The sequence below is a fragment of the Hyla sarda genome, chromosome 2 (genome assembly GCF_029499605.1).
Source record: "Hyla sarda isolate aHylSar1 chromosome 2, aHylSar1.hap1, whole genome shotgun sequence".
Classification (NCBI taxonomy): Eukaryota; Metazoa; Chordata; class Amphibia; order Anura; family Hylidae; genus Hyla; species Hyla sarda.
In genome coordinates, this window is record NC_079190.1 from 346,448,455 (window position 1) to 346,467,479 (window position 19,025).

General features: G+C 46.4%; 1 protein-coding gene across 2 annotated transcripts in view; it reads left to right on the top strand.

Annotated features, from left to right (window-relative positions):
* Window positions 1-19,025, top strand: part of LOC130356531 (ras and Rab interactor 3-like) — a 100,902-nt gene that overhangs the window by 8,934 nt on the left and 72,943 nt on the right. Inside the window, exon 2 of one of the 2 annotated variants that reach the window (XM_056558210.1) lies at window positions 4,999-5,125. The gene's annotated coding sequence lies outside the window, so the exon portion shown is untranslated. Of the gene's footprint in view, window positions 1-4,998; window positions 5,126-5,316; window positions 5,438-19,025 lie in introns of those variants that run through there. The other variant, XM_056558211.1, reaches the window with a different exon arrangement.

Genomic DNA, 19,025 nt, shown 5'->3' on the forward strand with positions numbered 1-19,025 from the left:
CGCCCCGGGCCGGAGGCGCCACCAGGCCGGAGGAGAACCAGGCAGGGGCGGAGCCCTGCTGATGACCGGGGGAACCCGGACTCCCGGGAGCGGCAGCAAAGCCGGCGGGAGGGCCCGGGAACGTGGGGGGAGGGCGGCCCTGGCGAGGAGAGCCGTACCCGGCCCCAGGATAATGTAGACCGGGAGCAGTGGGGTTGGGGATAAAAAGGACACATAGAGGCCGGGAACCGGCGCTTACCTTGAAAACCTCCTAGAGGACGGGGGATAGGACCGACACAGAAACCACCAACTAACTCTCCAGGAACGTGAGACCTAATACAGTAGCCTACAAGAGAACTACTGCCAATGATACACACGCCCCTACCTGTGGGAGAGATGTGGTTTTATACCCCACGCCACTCCCACAAATGCAGCCAATTAGGCTTTCAACATGGCACTGCTTAGGCTGGGTTTTCTGGAAAACTGTCACTGCAGTTTTTGAGCAGAAGCCAGAAGTGGATCCATAAGAAAGGAGAAGTATAAGTCCTTCCTTTATATGTCCTATTCCTTTTGATTATACTTCTGGCTCTGGCTTAAAAACTGCAGTGCAGTTTTCCAATAAAATGAAAAAAAAAACAACCTTAAAGGGCACCTCCTTTGACTGTCCCGGTGCAATGATTTCTATTCTAATTTCGTGGCAACTTCTGACCCCGCGACTCTCTACAAGACAAGTACACTCCAGAAAGTACACTATCCAGAAGCCCCATAGTCTTAAATGGGTCTTCCAGCAAGTACGCCTTGAGAACATGTCAGTCTCGGAGCGAGTCACAGGGTAAGAAGTTGCCAGGAAGTTTAAACAGAAATCCTTGCACTGGGACAGTCATTATAGTTATGCTTTAAAGGGGTACTCCACTGGCCAGCGTTCGGAAGTAAATGTTCCGAATGCTTTTTTCGCGCTGCGGAGGTCGGCTACACCCCTCGTGACATCACGGCCACGCCCCCTCAATGCAAATCTATGGGAGGGGGCATGAAGGCCATCACGCCCCTTCCCATAGACGTGCATTGAGGGGGCGTGGACGACCCCTGCAGCGCGAAAACAGCATTTGGAACACTTACAGTCATGGCTGTAAATGTTGGCACCTTACATTTTTCTCACAGAAAAGGATTGCAGTAACACATGTTTTGCTATACACATGTTTATTCCCTTTGTGTGTATTGGAACTAAACCAAAAAAGGAGGAAACAAAAGCAAACTGGACATAATGTCACACCAAACTCCAAAAATAGGCTGGACAAAATGATTAGCACCCTTAACTTAATATTTGATTGCACACCCTTTGGAAAAAATAATTGAAATCAGTCGCTTCCTATAACCATCAATAAGCTTCTTACACCTTTCAGCCGGAATGTTGGACCACTCTTCCTTTGCAAACTGCTCCAGGTCTCTCTTATTGGAAGGCGCCTTTTCCCAACAGCAATTTTAAGATCTGTCCACAGGTGTTCAATGGGATTTAGATCTGGACTCATTGCTGCCACTTCAGAACTCTCCAGCGCTTTGTTGCCATCCATTTCTGGGTGCTTTTTGATGTATGTTTGGGGTCATTTTCTGGTGGACAAGAGCCAAGATCTCGGATGCAAACCCAGCTTTCTGACACGGGGCTGTACAGTGCGACCCAAAATCCGTTGGTAATCCTCAGATTTCATGATACCTAGCACACATTCAAGGCACCCAGTGCCAGAGGCAGCAAAACCACCCAAAACATAATTGAACCTCCACCATATTTCACTGTAGGTACTGTGTTCTTTTCTTTGTAGGCCTCATTCCATTTTCGGTAAACAGTAGAATGATGTGCTTTATCAAAAAGCTCCATCTTGGTCTCATCTGTCCACAAGATGTTTTCCTAGAAGGATTTTGGCTTACTCAAGTCCATTTTGCAAAATGTAGTCTTGCTTTTATATGTCTGTGTCAGCAGTGGGGCCCTCCTGGGTCTCCTGCCATAGCGTATTATTTCATTTAAATGTCGACGGATAGTTCGCGCTGGCAATGATGCTCCCTGAGCCTGCAGAACAGCTTGAATATCTTTGGAACTTGTTTGGGGCTGCTTATCCACCATCCGGACTTTCCTGCGTTGACACCTTTCATAAATTTCACTCTTCCGTCCACGCCCAGGGAGATTAGCTACAGAGCTATGAGTTGCAAACTTCTTGACAATGTTGCGCATTGTGGACAAAGGCAAATCTAGATCTCTGGAGATGGACTTGTAACCTTGAGAGTGTTGATCTATTTCCACAATTCTGGTTCTCAAGTCCTCAGTTCTCTTCTCCTCTCTCTGTTGTCCATGCTTGGTGTGGTACACACAGACACACAATGCAAAGACTAAGTGAACTTCTCTCCTTTTTATCTGCTTTCAGGTGGGATTTTTATATTGCCCACACCTTTTACTTGCCCCAGGTGAGTTTAAAGGAGCATCACATGCTTGAAACAATTTTATTTTTCCACAATTTTGAAAGGGTGCCAATAATTTTGTCCAGACCATTTTTGGAGTTTGGTGCGACATTATGTCCAATTTGCTTGTTTTCCTCCCTTTTTTGGTTTAGTCACAACACACACAAAGGAAATAAACCTGTGTATAGCAAAACATGTGTTACTGCAATCCTTTTCTGTGAGAAATTCTTCATTTCTAGAAAGATTTCAGGGGTCCCATTATTTACGGCCTTTAAGCTGGACATACACATTAGGTTATTGTTAGATGAATCCCAAAATTAACGTTTAAGGGGTCTCCTGACTCTCCCTGACAGATGATATCAGAAGGAAGGAAGGATCTTTGATTTCAACAGCCTGATCCTTATGTCCTCAGTAGGGATAAACTGCTGCTAGAGGAATCGATCAGTGGCACATTGCATGATAGTGATATCGGTCAGCCAACACCCATCGTGTGTAATATTTAAGACCTACCAACAGAGCGCCACTACACACATACAGAGATATCAATATAAACAACAATTTAACCCCAAGGGGTTAACAAAAACCTCTATATAAGTATGTGTGTTAATAAAACATAACTTTTATTACTAACTGTAAAAGGTGAGAACCAAAAACACACAATTAAAACCACTAACCCAATGACATCACAATGACGTCAAGATTATGACACCTCACAAACCAGTCCTATATACACAATTGGTCAATGCGCTTGGCAGTACGTATCTTGGGTCACATCCATTAGATACCACCAACTGATTCCGTTGGCTGGAGTGATTAATTATTGCCACTAAATATTTATTAATGTACCTAAGGGTGCTCAAGCACCCTCCAGAAATGGCTAATGTGTATCACCTTGGGTGGCATTAGGATCACTCTAGTATCTAATTGTGTGTCTAATCTGTAAAAATTACACTACCAAGCGATAGGATCCTGAGAGTGACAGCACCAGATAATAGGACTGTCTGATTTATTCTGTGTTTATGTATCGTGAGCACTTAGCACACTGCCCAGTACTCTGCTGTGCACCGCAGGTCTGGACTTCTCAGGCTTATAAGTGCCAACTATTTAATTCTGGTAGATACATAATGTGAAGAATAATTATCAAGATGCACTGCAAAACCATTTAAAATTTCAAGCTGTCACACCCCGACATGTTTCGCCACTCATGTGGCTTTATCAAGGAGATCAACTGCCAGCATGCTGTCAGTTTATCTCCTTGATAAAGCCACGTGAGTGGCGAAATATGTTGGGGTGTGACAGTTTTTAATTTTTATTGCTTTCCCAGTGCATCTTGATAATGTTTCTCCACATTATGTATCTATCGGAATTAAATAGTTGGCACTTATAAGCCTGAGAAGTCCAGACCTGCAGTGCACAGCAGAGTACTGGGCAGTGTGTTAAGTGCTTATGATACATAAACACAGAATAAATCAGACAGTCCTATTATCTAGTGCTGTCACTCTCAGGAGTGACTTGTAAAATACAGCATCCTATTGGCTGGTAGTGTCGTTTTTACAAATTAGACACTGGAGTGATCCTAATGCCACCCAAGGTGGTACACATTAGCCATTTCTGGAGGGTGCTTGAGCACCCCTAGGTACATTAATAAATATTTAGTGGCAATAATTAATCACTCCAGCCAACGGAATCAGTTGGTGGTATCTAATGGATGTAACCCAAGATACGTACTGCCAAGCGCATTGACCAATTGTGTATATAGGAATGGTCTGTGAGGTGTCGTAATCTTGACATCATTGTGATGTCATTGGGTTAGTGGTTTTAATAGTGTGATTTTGGTTCTCACCTTTTACAGTTTGTTAATAAAACATAACTTTTATTACTCACACACTTATATAGAGGTAAAATTGTTGTTAATATTTATGACCAGCTTTAATATCCATAAGATATTAATTAACACGCATGCAGCTCTTAAAGGGGTAGTCCAGTGGTGAAAAACGTATCCCCTATCCTAAGGATAGGGGATAAGTTTGAGATCGCGGGGGGTCCGACTGCTGGGGCCCCCTGCGATCTCTCTGTATAGGGCCCCGGCTCTCCGGCCAGATAGTGGGTGTCGACCCCCGCACGAAGCGGCGGCCGACACGCCCCCTCAATACATCTCAATGGCAGAGCCGGAGATTGCCGAAGGCAGCGCTTCGGCTCTGCCATAGAGTTGTATTGATGGGGCGTGTCGGCCGGCGCTTCGTGCGGAGGTCGACACGCCCCCTTCCCGCGGGCTCTCGGGGCTCCGTACAGGAGATCGCAGGGGGCCCCAGCGGTCGGACCCCCCCCCGCGATCTGCAACTTATCCTCTATCCTTAATAAGATAGGGGATAAGTTGTTCACCACTGAGTCACTACTGGACTACTCCTTTAACAGCCTAGATACTGTGGTCATTATTGACCAGGGCATCTAGGTGGTTAAAGAACTGGCACTAATATATACTGGTGCAGTGGGATTTAAGGAGTTAAAGTTTGCTATGCCTTTCTTTTCTCTTTATGTGGCTAATACACACTATGCATTTTACTACTTCAACAGCAGAGAAGACACAGCATAGGAAATGTGAAGGTGGAAATGCAGTTTGTAGATTCCAGTCAATGTTTCGTTTTTTTTCGCACAATGTAGCCCACACCTCCCATTCATGCAACGCTCCTGATTCCACAAGGTAAGCTTTTTTAGTCTTTTGGTAGTCACAACAGGAAGCCAGATTCTTATATGGACATTTATTTTACAATGAGTCATTTAGTTAGAATAGAATTTTTAAAGGGTGGGTCTGTACATAGTAGAGAGGTATAGCCTGTTACTGGTAATGTATTTGGTATAGGTTTGTGTACCACAAGCCTAGCTATGACTAAGATCACAGCGTGGGTCGAAACATATAAATGATGTGACTGTCTGTAAAGTTGTTCTTTGGCACTTGTATTCCTGGACGCACCGTGCGACACAGAGGATTCCTGGATATATATTCTCCCTTGTGGTGAGTTTACACTTGTTCGTTTTGGTGTAAGAAACCTCATTATAGTGAGGGTGCCATGAAAAAGAATAGGCAATGAGGAAGAAGTACCGTATTTTTTGCCCTATAGGACGCACCGGCATATAAGACACACCCAATTTTAAAGGTGCAAAATCTAGAAAAAAAAGATTCTGAACCCAACAGTGATCTTCAACCTGCGGACCTGCAGATGTTGCAAAACTACAACTCTCAGCGGCTGTCCGGGCATGCTGGGAGTTGTAGTTTTGCAACATCTGGAGGTCCGCAAGTTGAAGACCACTGGATAGGAGGTAGTACTCACGTGTTCCCGCCGCTCCGGACCCGTCACCGCTGCCCTGAATGTCGCTCCATCGCTGTCACCGCGTCCCCGGGGTGTCCCTGTCGCTCCGGACGTCTTCTTCCCCGGGATCCACGCTCTCCGTTGCCGTCATCATCACGTCCCTACGCATGCCGCTCCTATTGAATGACGGGACGGCGTGCGCGACGACGTGATGACGTCGAAGGAGAGAGCCGGCCATGCAGGGGATCCCAGCATGGAGCAGACACCCAGGAGGCAGGTAAGGTCCCTCCCGGTGTCCTGTAAGCTGTTCGGGATGCCGCGATTTCACCGCAGTGGTCCCAAACAGCCCGACTGAGCAGCCGGGTTAGTGTCACTTTCGCTTCAGACGCGGCGGTCAGCTTTGATCGCCGCGTCTGAAGGGTTAATACAGGGCATCACCGCGATCGGTGATGTCCTGTATTAGCCGCGGGTCCCGGCCATAGGTGTGACCGCGGCGATAGGTGTGTATTCGCCGTATAAGATGCACCAACTTTTCCCCCCAGTGCGTCTTATACGGCGAAAAATACGGTAATGCACGTCAACTTTACTGTGCAAGCTTGATGAAACATACATGGGGCACGCTATTTACTTCTTCATGAGAATTGATGTGGAAATGATTAAATACACTTAACAAACAAGTAGCTATTGCCGTACATCACTATTTCACGTGTGCACAGTGAAAGACCGTTTGCAATGCTGCACGAACAATCCATTGAGCGTACTCTTTGCTGACCACCTGGAGATGCCCCTTGTATATTTAATCAAATTTATATGGTGCCGGGTGGGCGACCATGTAAAGGATTGTACATAGCGCAGAGCTTTAATGGACTTTTTAAAGGTTTTTAGTGTGCAGGCCTTTTATTATTATTGCGGACTATGATACAGCCTACAGTATCTACATAGTAAATCCTACCCTGGTGCATATTTTGGAAGATACCGGAATTGAAGATAAAAGAAAAGGTATGATATTGAATGATATTGAATTGTTGCATTCAGTGGGCAGGATACTGGCACACCATACAAACAATGTGCCGATATACTTACTATTGGGAATTCTGTTAAAATAACTCCAAGTTGGACCTGCAATGTTTTTGTTTTTTTTACTTTTCTAGTTAGGAAAATGTCAAAATGATTTTATATATAAATTTCTATTGGTACAACTTCAGAGCACCAAACACTTTTTCCAACACCTTTGTATGTTGCGCAGTGGTTTTACAAATATGACTTTCAGACAAGACGCCATATTTGTTACTGTGCATATGCTGGAAAACGAATGTAAATGTTCTGTGAGTTTCCGCATAGGGGATAGTGGTGAAGCTATCTGGCTGATAGCAGATAAAACGGTAACATCATAAATAAGAATGCATACGTTGTTACTGAAAATTTGGTGACAAAGTCCATAAGAAATGTAACACTTTAAACTCAAGATGAAAACCCTACATTTTTCATTGTACATGGATGGAAGAGACAAGATGTTTAATATATATGAGATATTTTAAGGTATTTTTAAAGCTAGAGAAATACCCATACATTATCACAATAATCAACCTCTTTTATAAGAAAAGAGATAATAGAACCGAGATAGATAGGAGAGGCAATTGCTAAGGGGCCTGTATCACCTAGGGCTTCCACGGACCAATTGCCTACAGGGTTGAAAAAACTGAAAATGTATCTTTAAAGTGTACCTGTTGTTTGCAAAGACTTTCTATATTGTGTACATAATAACATTATATGTAAATGTGTAATATAGATTGCTTAAAAATATATATATAGATATGTTTGGGTGAAAAAAATGCTGTCCCTGTAGCTGTTGACTGTGTTTCTCTGTGAGGAGTCCAAATAAAGGAAGTGAGGGCAGAACTAGCAGGGCTCTGTGCAGGCTCCTGGACTGTCAATCATCCTGTGAGCTGAGTGTACAGAGCCCTGCTTGCCCTCAGTGTACAGAGCCCTGCTTGTCCTCAGTGTACAGAGCCCTGCTTGTCCTCAGTGCACGGAGCCCTGCTTGTCCTCAGTGCACAGAGCCCTGCTTGTCCTCAGTGCACCGAGCCCTGTTTGTCCTCAGTGTACGGAGCCCTGCTTGTCCTCAGTGTACAGAGCCCTGCTTGTCCTCAGTGTAAGGAGTCCTGCTTGTCCTCAGTGTAAGGAGCCCTGCTTGTCCTCAGTGCACGGAGCCCTGCTTGTCCTCAGTGCACAGAGCCCTGCTTGTCCTCAGTGCACAGAGCCCTGCTTGTCCTCAGTGCACAGAGCCCTGCTTGTTCTCAGTGTACAGAGCCCTGCCTGTCCTCACTGCAAAGAGCCTGCTTGTCCTCAGTGTACAGAGCCCTGCCTGTCCTCACTGCAAAGAGCCTCCTTGTCTTCACTGCACAGAGCCCTGCTTGTCCTCACTGCACAGAGCCCTGCTTGTCCTCAGTGTACAGAGCTCTGCTGGTCCTCACTGCACAGAGCCCTGCTTGTCCTCACTGCACAGAGCCATGCTTGTTCTCAGTGCACACATTCCTGCTTGTTCTCAGTGCACAGAGCCCTGCTTGTCCTCACTGCACAGAGCCCTGCTTCTCCTCAGTGTACAGAGCCCTGTTTATCCTCAGTGTACGGCGCCCTGCTTCTCCTCAGTGTACGGAGCCCTGCTTCTCCTCAGTGTACGGAGCCCTGCTTCTCCTCAGTGTACAGAGCCCTGCTTGTCCTCAGTGCACAGAATCCTGCTTGTCCTCACTGCAAAGAGCCTGCTTGTCCTCAGTGCACAGAGCCCTGCTTGTCCTCAGTGTACAGAGCCCTGCTTGTCCTCAGTGTACAGAGCCCTGCTTGTCCTCAGTGTACAGAGCCCTGCTTGTCCTCAGTGCACAGAGCCCTGCTTGCCTCAGTGCACAGAGCCCTGCTTGTCCTCACTGCACAGAGCCCTGCTTGTCCTCACTGCACAGAGCCCTGCTTGTCCTCACTGCACAGAGCCCTGCTTATTCTCAGTGCACACATTCCAGCTTGTTCTCAGTGCACAGAGCCCTGCTTGACCTCAGTGTACAGAATCCAGCTTGTCCTCAGTGTACAGAGCTCTGCTTGTCCTCACTGCAAATAGCCTGCTTGTACTCAGTGCAGAGCCCTGCTTGTCCTCAGTCTACAGAGCCCTGCTTATTCTCAGTGCACACATTCCTGCTTGTTCTCAGTGCACAGAGCCCTGCTTGTCCTCACTGCAGAGCCCTGCTTGTCCTCAGTGCACAGAGCCCTGCTTGTCCTCAGTGCACAGAGCCCTGCTTGTCCTCAGTGCACAGAGCCCTGCTTGTCCTCACTGCACAGAGCCCTGCTTGTTCTCAGTGCACACATTCCTGCTTGTCCTCAGTGCACAGAGCCCTGCTTCTCCTCAGTGTACAGAGCCCTGTTTGTCCTCAATGTACAGAGCCCTGCTTCTCCTCAGTGTACAGAGCCCTGCTTGTCCTCACTGCACAGAGCCCTGCTTGTCCTCAGTGTACGGAGCCCTGCTTGTCCTCACTGCACAGAGCCCTGCTTGTCCTCAGTGTACGGAGCCCTGCTTGTCCTCACTGCACAGAGCCCTGCTTGTCCTCAGTGTACGGAGCCCTGCTTGTCCTCAGTGTACAGAGCCCTGCTTGTCCTCAGTGCACAGAGCCCTGCTTGTCCTCAGTGCACAGAGCCCTGCTTGTCCTCAGTGCACAGAGCCCTGCTTGTCCTCAATGCACAGAGCCCTGCTTGTCCTCAGTGCACAGAGCCCTGCTTGTCCTCAGTGCACAGAGCCCTGCTTGTCCTCAGTGCACAGAGCCCTGCTTGTCGTCAGGGTACGGAGTCCTGCTTGTCCTCAGTGTACGGAGTCCTGCTTGTCCTCAGTGCACAGAGCCCTGCTTGTTCTCAGTGCACAGAATCCTGCTTGTCCTCAGTGCACAGAATCCTGCTTGTCCTCAGTGCACAGAGCCCTGCTTGTCCTCAGTGCACAGAGCCCTGCTTGTCCTCAGTGTACAGAGCCCTGCTTGTCCTCAGTCTACAGAGCCCTGCTTGTCCTTACTGCACAGAGCCCTGCTTGTTCTCAGTGCACACATTCCTGCTTGTTCTCAGTGCACAGAGCCCTGCTTGTCCTCAGTGTACAGAGCCCTGCTTTTCCTCAGTGTACAGAGCCCTGTTTGTCCTCAGTGCACAGAGCCCTGCTTGTCCTCAGTGCACAGAGCCCTGCTTGTCCTCAGTGCACAGAATCCTGCTTGTCCTCAGTGCACAGAATCCTGCTTGTCCTCAGTGTACAGAGCCCTGCTTGTCCTCAGTGCACAGAGCCCTGCTTGTCCTCAGTGTACAGAGCCCTGCTTGTCCTTACTGCACAGAGCCCTGCTTGTTCTCAGTGCACACATTCCTGCTTGTTCTCAGTGCACAGAGCCCTGCTTGTCCTCAGTGTACAGAGCCCTGCTTGTCCTAAGTGCACAGAGCCCTGCTTGTCCTCAGTGCACAGAGACTTGCTTGTCCTCACTGCACGGAGCCCTGCTTGTCCTTAGTGCACGGAGCCCTGCTTGTTCTCAGTGTACAGAGCCCTGCTTATTCTCAGTGCACACATTCCTGCTTGTTCTCAGTGCACAGAGCCCTGCTTTTCCTCAGTGTACAGAGCCCTGCCTGTCCTCACTGCAGAGCCCTGCTTGTCCTCACTGTACAGAGCCCTGCTTGTCCTCAGTGCACAGAGCCCTGCTTGTCCTCACTGCACAGAGCCCTGCTTGTCCTCACTGCACAGAGCCCTGCTTGTCCTCACTGCACAGAGCCCTGCTTGTCCTCACTGCACAGAGCCCTGCTTGTCCTCACTGCACAGAGCCCTGCTTGTTCTCAGTGCACACATTCCTGCTTGTTCTCAGTGCACAGAGCCCTGCTTGTCCTCACTGCACAGAGCCCTGCTTTTCCTCAGTGTACAGAGCCCTGTTTATCCTCAGTGTACAGAGCCCTGCTTCTCCTCAGTGCACAGAGCCCTGCTTGTCCTCAGTGTACAGAGCTCTGCTTGTCCTCACTGCAAAGAGCCTGCTTGTCCTCAGTCTACAGAGCCCTGCTTGTCCTTACTGCACAGAGCCCTGCTTGTTCTCAGTGCACACATTCCTGCTTGTTCTCAGTGCACAGAGCCCTGCTTGTCCTCAGTGTACAGAGCCCTGCTTGTCCTCACTGCACAGAGCCCTGCTTGTCCTCAGTGCACAGAGCCCTGCTTGTTTTCAGTGTACAGAATCCTGCTTGTCCTCAGTGTACAGAGCCCTGCCTGTCCTCAGTGCACAGAGCCCTGCTTGTCCTCAGTGCACAGAGCCCTGCTTGTCCTCAGTGTACAGAGCCCTGCCTGTCCTCACCGAAAAGAGCCTGCTTGTCCTCACTGCACAAAGCCCTGCTTGTTCTCAGTGCACAGAGCTCTGCTTGTCCTCAGTGTACAGAGCCCTGCTTGTCCTCAGTGCACAGAGCCCTGCTTGTCCTCACGGCACAGAGCCCTGCTTGTCCTCACTGCACAGAGCCCTGCTTGTCCTCACTGCACACATTCCTGCTTGTTCTCAGTGCACACATTCCTGCTTGTTCTCAGTGCACAGAGCCCTGCTTGTCCTCAGTGTACAGAGCCCTGCTTGTCCTCACTGCACAGAGCCCTGCTTCTCCTCAGTGTACAGAGCCCTGCTTCTCCTCAGTGTACAGAGCCCCGCTTCTCCTCAGTGTACAGTTCCCCGCTTCTCCTCAGTTTACGGAGCCCTGCTTCTCCTCAGTGTACAGAGCCCTGCTTTTCCTCAGTGCACAGAGCCCTGCTTGTCCTCAGTGTACAGAATCCTGCTTGTCCTCAGTGTACAGAAATCTGCTTGTCCTCAGTGCACAGAGCCCTGCTTGTCCTCAGTGTACAGAGCCCTGCTTATTCTCAGTGCACACATTCCTGCTTTTTCTCAGTGCACAGAGCCCTGCTTTTCCTCAGTGTACAGAATCCTGCTTGTCCTCACTGCAGAGCCCTGCTTGTCCTCAGTGCACAGAGCCCTGCTTGTCCTCAGTGTACAGAGCCCTGCTTGTCCTCACTGCAGAGCCCTGCTTGTCCTCAGTGCACAGAGCCCTGCTTGTCCTCAGTGCACAGAGCCCTGCTTGTCCTCAGTGCACAGAGCCCTGCTTGTCCTCACTGCACAGAGCCCTGCTTGTCCTCACTGCACAGAGCCCTGCTTGTCCTCACTGCACAGAGCCCTGCTTGTCCTCACTGCACAGAGCCCTGCTTGTTCTCAGTGCACACATTCCTGCTTGTCCTCAGTGCACAGAGCCCTTCTTGTCCTCAGTGCACAGAGCCCTGCTTGTCCTCAGTGTACAGAGCCCTGCTTCTCCTCAGTGTACAGAGCCCTTCTTGTCCTCAGTGTACAGAGCCTCGCTTGTCCACCCACACTTCCTGTATTTTGTCTCTGCACAGAGACACACTGGCAATGACTGCAGGGACAAGACAGCATTTTTTACTCAAATATACACATTCATTTAACCAATGTGTACAAATATAATTTTATTACCTATATTATATTAAAAGTAAATATTATGAAAGCAAGAGGGGAGATGATTTTACAACTTTTACTAATTTTTATTGGGTCCATTCTCTTGCCTATACCGCTAACTAGAAACAATCTGTGTGTGGTTCACACATTCAGGTTTTTAGTTGCAATTATTAAATTTAAAACCAAGTACAAATCATAAATGGAGGACACATATCAAGGAAAGACCACTTTTCAGATCCAATCTTGCCTTTGTATTTAATAACTGCAATTAAAAACCTGAACATGTGAACACAGCCTTACCTATGGTTATGTCCCTGTTGAGCTGGGGGTCCTGCTCCATTTTGCCCTGGAACCTCCACCAAACTCAGAGCATCACTGGCTGTAGATCTTGTTTTCATGTATGAAATAACTATAATAAGGTCAATGACCTCTATTTCAATGGGCAAAGGTGTAGGTGCGTGTGTTACAGCGAAGAATACTTCCTGCAGATTATTTAGAAAACACAAGGCAATAAATATACAGTGTAGCTAACACATCTTGATAGTAGTTAATGGATTTATTGCTCAAAGCTGGTGATTATAACCAGTCACATGGTTAATGTTTGGAATAATGTTGGTATATACCATAGTTGCTGTTACCAGTTATACTTTGTACACACAAGGCATCAACAAACAGAAGTGAAGAGTCAAACCACATAGAGAAGTACAATGTATTGTAAAGGAAATACACAGAGGAGGGAGAATGGACTAATAAACTGACCCCTTCCTGTTCGAGGGTTTCAGGAAGTCAAGCATTGTTCTGTTCTCAAGCAGGTTCTTAGGACTTATTTCTTCGGACACATGTACACGGTATTCTTAGGTAAGTGAAGAAGCATACAGTTTTATCAACATTTAGATGCCTATTTCTTGCATGATCTAAAAATGTACTGTTGTAAACTAACATTTCAAACTATAGTACTGCCATATGGTGTAATAAAATATTTAGCTATTAATATTGTTTGAGACTGGATGCACTTATATGATGAAAATGTATTTATGGTCTGCCCTGCACTTTTATATAAACTTAGAGGCTTTGATACCATAATATGGATGTTTGTATATACATTGTTACCTTCTTTAGGTGTTTTTAGCATTTCATAGCATATTTGAGTAGGTCAGTGTTCTGTGTAAGATCCCTAATAACAATGTTTTTACTACTGTGTGCTTCCTCAATAGAAAAAGAAAGATACTCGGCACTGCTGCTTGTATGTAGTGTCAGTATATTCGTACCTCTGCTGGCTGACCTGCGCCAGGTGGTTCTCTCTGTCTGACAATCAGACCAATGTGCAGCTTCCAACAACGTAGAAAATGAACAGGGCAACTCACCATCTGCGTCTTCTTCAAACTTCTTTATTCAAGAAACATAACAGGTACAAGCAGTGCAGGACAAGGGTGGACGGTAAAGTCGTAGGGGATGTAGTTTGGGGCTACGGTGCCGTTTCGCAGAATATGCTTCAACTGGCCCACTTGACGTGGGCCAGTTGAAGTATATTCTGCGAAACTGAACCGTAGCCTCGAACTACAACCCCCCCCCCGACTTTACCGCCCACCCTTGTTCTGCACTGTTTGTACCTGTTATATTTCTTGAATAAAGAAGTTTGAAGAAGACGCAGATGGCGAGTTGCCCTGTTCATTTTCTACGTTGTAGGAAAATGTTTTTAATACTATGGGGACAACCCAAAAACTAATGTTTCATGGTTGGAGGACCTATTTGAGAGGAAAATGGTGCCATGTGCCATAATCAAGGTAGCCCACCTATCCAGCCTGCCATTTTAGACTATTTTACTAGTAATCTCTCAGAAACAGACTACATGGGAGTCTTGCAGATATGATACCTTTTTAATGGCTTAAAAAATATAAACGCATTGGTACATGGTGAGCTTTCGGACCAACTTAGGATTCTTCTTCTGGCGTGTGGGAGACAGTAACAGGATTGCTATATTGCTGGATTTTTATACAGTGAAAGGCAGATTTGAGTCTAGAACAAAAGCCACTCTAGATTTTCAGAGAAGCCCAGGTTCTGAAAAACTAATCACTGGTTGTTAAAACCAGGTGAGAGACAGTCTGCAAGTGAGGCTGTGAGGAACCTAAACCAATAATGAGAATTTAAATCCAGATGTTTGCAGCCTCAAAAAGGAGACTTTTGTGACCTCTGTGAGTAACACATTTATTGTCTGCTTTGTTGGGTGGCTGGTAGTAAGCCATCTGTATAGACTGGGAAGAGATCTTTATAGTTAGCACTGGAGTGTAAAGGCTGTATTTGTTTTGTTACTGAAAATACAGACAGGAAGAACACACATTATATATACACACAACCTAGCAAAAAAAAAAGAAAAGCCATATTGAAGTTTATAGGTATATCCTTCAGATAAGCAAACAGGAAATTAAGATGTTTATTGTATCTTAATTGATGATGATCTGGAAATACAAATTCCTAACAAACATTGACACATTTAAGGGAAACTGACAGTAGGGTCACCCACACTAACCTGAATACACAGGCTTAAAGTGCGGGTGACCCTCTTTCTAACAATGCATCTCTTATGCATCTCTTATCCCAATCTGTCCAATGGATCACCCCATTGCTAGTTTCCCAGAATTTGCATGTATACATTTTGCTAGATATCACCACAATGGCTGGACAGATTAGGATTCGGAGACGCATTGTTGGATAGAGGTTCACCCGCACTAAAAGACTGTGTATTCAGATTAGTACATGTGACCCTCCTGTAAGTTTTCCTGACAGGACTGAATCTCTCCGAAGGTTAAAGGCACAATACAACATCTAAGGAATCTGGTCCAGAGATAAAGGGGCATTAGGTCTCTGAGACTTAAAATTAGTTTAGAGACAATAAAACTCTCACTCTACTGTTTGCTTATCTGTGAACTCTAGAAGGATTTACTTTTTTACTGTCAGTATTTAACCCCTTAAGGACCGGGGTTTTTTCCGTTTTTGCATTTTCGTTTTTTGCTCCTTGCCTTTAAAAAATCATAACTCTTTCAAATTTACACCTAAAAATCCATATGATGGCTTATTTTTTGCGCCACCAATTCTACTTTGTAATGACGTCATTCATTTTGCCCAAAAATCTATGGTGAAGCGGGAAAAAAAATCATTGTGCGACAAAATTGAAAAAAAAAAACGCTGTTTTGTAACTTTTGGGGGCTTCCGTTTCTACATAGTACATTTTTTGGTAAAAATGACACCTGATATGTATTCTGTAGGTCCATACGATTAAAATGATACCCTACTTATATAGGTTTGATTTTGTCGGACTTCTGGAAAAAATCATAACTACATGCAGGAAAATTAATACGTTTAAAATTGTCATCTTCTGACCCATATAACTTTTTTATTTTTCCGTGTATGGGGCGGTATGAGGGCTAATTTTTTGCGCCGTGATCTGAAGTTTTTAACGGTACCATTGTTGCATTGATAGGACTTATTGATCACTTTTTATTCATTTTTAAATGATATAAAAAGTGACCAAAAATGCACTATTTTGGACTTTGGAATTTTTTTGCGCGCACGCCATTGACCGAGCGGTTTAATTAATTATATATTTTTATAATTCGGACATTTCCGCACGCGGTGATACCACATATGTTTATTTTTATTTTTATTTACACTGTGTTTTTTTTTTATTGGAAAAGGGGGGTGATTCAAACTTTTAATAGGGGATGAGTTAAATGATCTTTATTCACTTTTTTTTTCACTTTTTTTTTTGCAGTGTTATAGGTCCCATAGGGACCTATAACACTGCACACACTGATCTTCTATGTTGATCACTGGTTTCTCATAAGAAGAGCAGGACCAAGGACGTACCGGTACGTCCTTGGTCCTTAAGGGGTTAATTTATATTTTTTCTTTTTTTTCATGTCGGTTTTGATTATATGTGTGTGCTTCTTCAGATATTTTGTCATACCATGCCAGAAGAAGAACCTTTAGTTTAATGGGGTATAGACTGACTGACTCTAGAAAGTTAAACAGATTTGTAAATTACTTCTATAAAAAAATCTTAATCCTTCCAATAATTATCAGCTGCTGAAGTTGAGTTGTTCTTTTCTGTCTGGCAACAGTGCTCTCTGCTGACATCTCTGCTTGTCTCGGGAACTGCACAGAGTAGAAGAGGTTTGCTATGGGGATTTGCTTCTATTCTGGACATTTCCCGAGACAGGTGTCATCAGAGAGCACTTAGACAGAAAAGAACAACTCAACTTCAGCAGCTCATATGTACTAAAGGATTAAGATTTTTTATTAGAAGTAATTAGCAAATCTCTTTAACTTTCTGGAGCCAGTTGATATATATAAAATTCCTGGATAACCCCTTTAACTTTTATTCAACTAACATAATACCAAATCATTTGTTCTCAACACAGTAGTTTATTTTTTATTTTTTCATTTTCATTTTTCTGTTTAAATGTACTTAGCCCGGGGAAGGGGGAATAAAACAAAGACTTACCTTCCTAAGTCCTGCCATGCCTTTGTCCCAGAGTTGATCCCATTGGCGTGTGCACTAACTGCTAAGCCAATCAACTGCTGAGGCGGGACAGCTCCAGGAGAACAGTGGCCAGGAGGGAGGATGGTAAGTGTATATGTTTTTTTTTATGTTTCCACTTACAAACAACAACTCGGAATACCCCTTGTAAAGGGTTTTTAGTATTTTTTTTTTTATCAATGTATAGTGTTATTCCTTGTGAAGTGAATTGCAGTATTTATGTAATTACATGGTAGAATTACCTAAGCACTGTATCCCACAATTAAAGTTGTCCCCAATCCACAGAAGAGGGGACAGCTGGCTGATAAGTGGGAGGGTCTGACCACTGGGACGCCCATTAATCCCCAGAATGACTGGAGTGCACAGCTAGCACTTTATTCATGATTTAGGGACTGCCAAATATTGCCAAGCTAAGCAGCAAAATGAATTCTTAAAACAATATAACATCAATGTGTAGAATTCTCATTTTTAAATGCAGGTTTATTCTACTTAGTGTCACAAACAGGACTGTATTAACAGCTTGTGCTGCCCTAGGCAGTCGGGCAGAATATAGCCCATTAGTACACAGAAAAACTACATACATTACATGCAGATCTTGTTGCAGATGCTGCCCATTCCATATTGCTGCCATAGGCATAAACCATTGGCTGCCTGATAGTACCTACGGCCCTGGTCAGAAAGGATGTACCGTATTTTTTGCCGTATAAGACGCACTTTTTCTTCCCCAAATCGTGGGGGGAAAAGTTGGTGCGTCTTACACGGCGAATATACGCCCGAGGCTGCTGCGGGCGAGAGCGGGAAGTCAGCGGTAAGTACAGAGGCGGTACAGCGCTGACTACCCGCTCCCCATCCGCAGCAGCCTCATGACCGCCGGTGAATTTTTCACCTCACACCGGCTATGTTTATTGCCCTACGCCTGGAACATACAGTTCCGGGCGCCGGGCAAGTGAATTACTAATAACTGTATACTAAAAACCAGGGTGCCTCCAGCTGTTCTGAAACTACAACTCCCAGCATGCCCGGACTGGTGCATTGCCGTAGAATGAGATTTGCCAGAGAATGAGATGGTCCGCCTCCATCACATCCTATTGGCTCACTCTTGTCACGTGACATATTTAAACGTCACACATCGATGCGCACAGCAGTGTCAGTTTGGCTATCACAGGGAGAGGAACTCCTCACCCTGTGATAGCTGAAGCTGTACGGAGCTCTCATGGCCTCTGTGGCCCGACAGAAGTTCACACATTTACGCAGCTCATACGGCTGCCTCATATACATTTACTGTTGATCCACAGCGCTATCGGGATCCCGATGCCCGATGGCGCTGTCATCAGTGTGCGTCCCCGCGAGCGCCCCACGCTCTACTCCCCGTCCCCCGCAGCTCTATTCCCTGTCCCCCGTAGCTCTACTCCCCGTCCCGTTAACGCTCAGGGAGCGGGGAACAGAAAGTAGAGCATCGGGCGCAGGTTAAGTTATTTGCGTAGTGCTGCGCATGCGCAGTACTACTTTACCTGCGCCCGATGCTCTACTTTCAGTTCCCCGCTCCCTGAGCGTTAACGGGACGGGGAGTAGAGCTACGGGGGACGGGGAGTAGAGCTGCGGGCGTCGGGCGCTCGCGGGGACGCACACTGATGACAGCGCCATCGGGCATAGGAATCCCCATAGCACTGTGGATCGCTCCCTGAGTGTTAACAGGGGATGGGGAGTAGAGCTGCGGAGGACGGGGAGTAGAGCTGCGGGGGACGGGGAGTAGAGCTGCGGGGGACGGGGAGTAGAGCTGCGGCCGTGGGGCGCTCGCGGGGACGCACACTGATGACAGCGCCATCGGGCATAGGAATCCCCATAGCACTGTGGATCGCTCCCTGAGTGTTAACAGGGGACGGGGAGTAGAGCTGCGGAGGTCGGGGAGTAGAGCTGCGGGGGACGGGGAGTAGAGCTGCGACCGTGGGGCGCTCGCGGGGACGCACACTGATGACAGCGCCATCGGGCATCGGGATCCCGATAGCGCTGTGGATCAACAGTAAATGTATATGAGCCAGCCGTATGAGCTGCGTACATGTGTGAACTTCTGTCGGCCCACAGAGGCCATGAGAGCTCCGTTCAGCTATCACAGGGAGAGGAGATCCTCTCCCTGTGATAGCCAAACTGACAGTGCTGTGCGCATCGATGCGTGATGTTTAAATATGTCACGTGACTAGAGTGAGCCAATAGGATGTGATGGAGGCGGACCATCTCATTCTATGGCAAATCTCATTCTACGGCAATGCA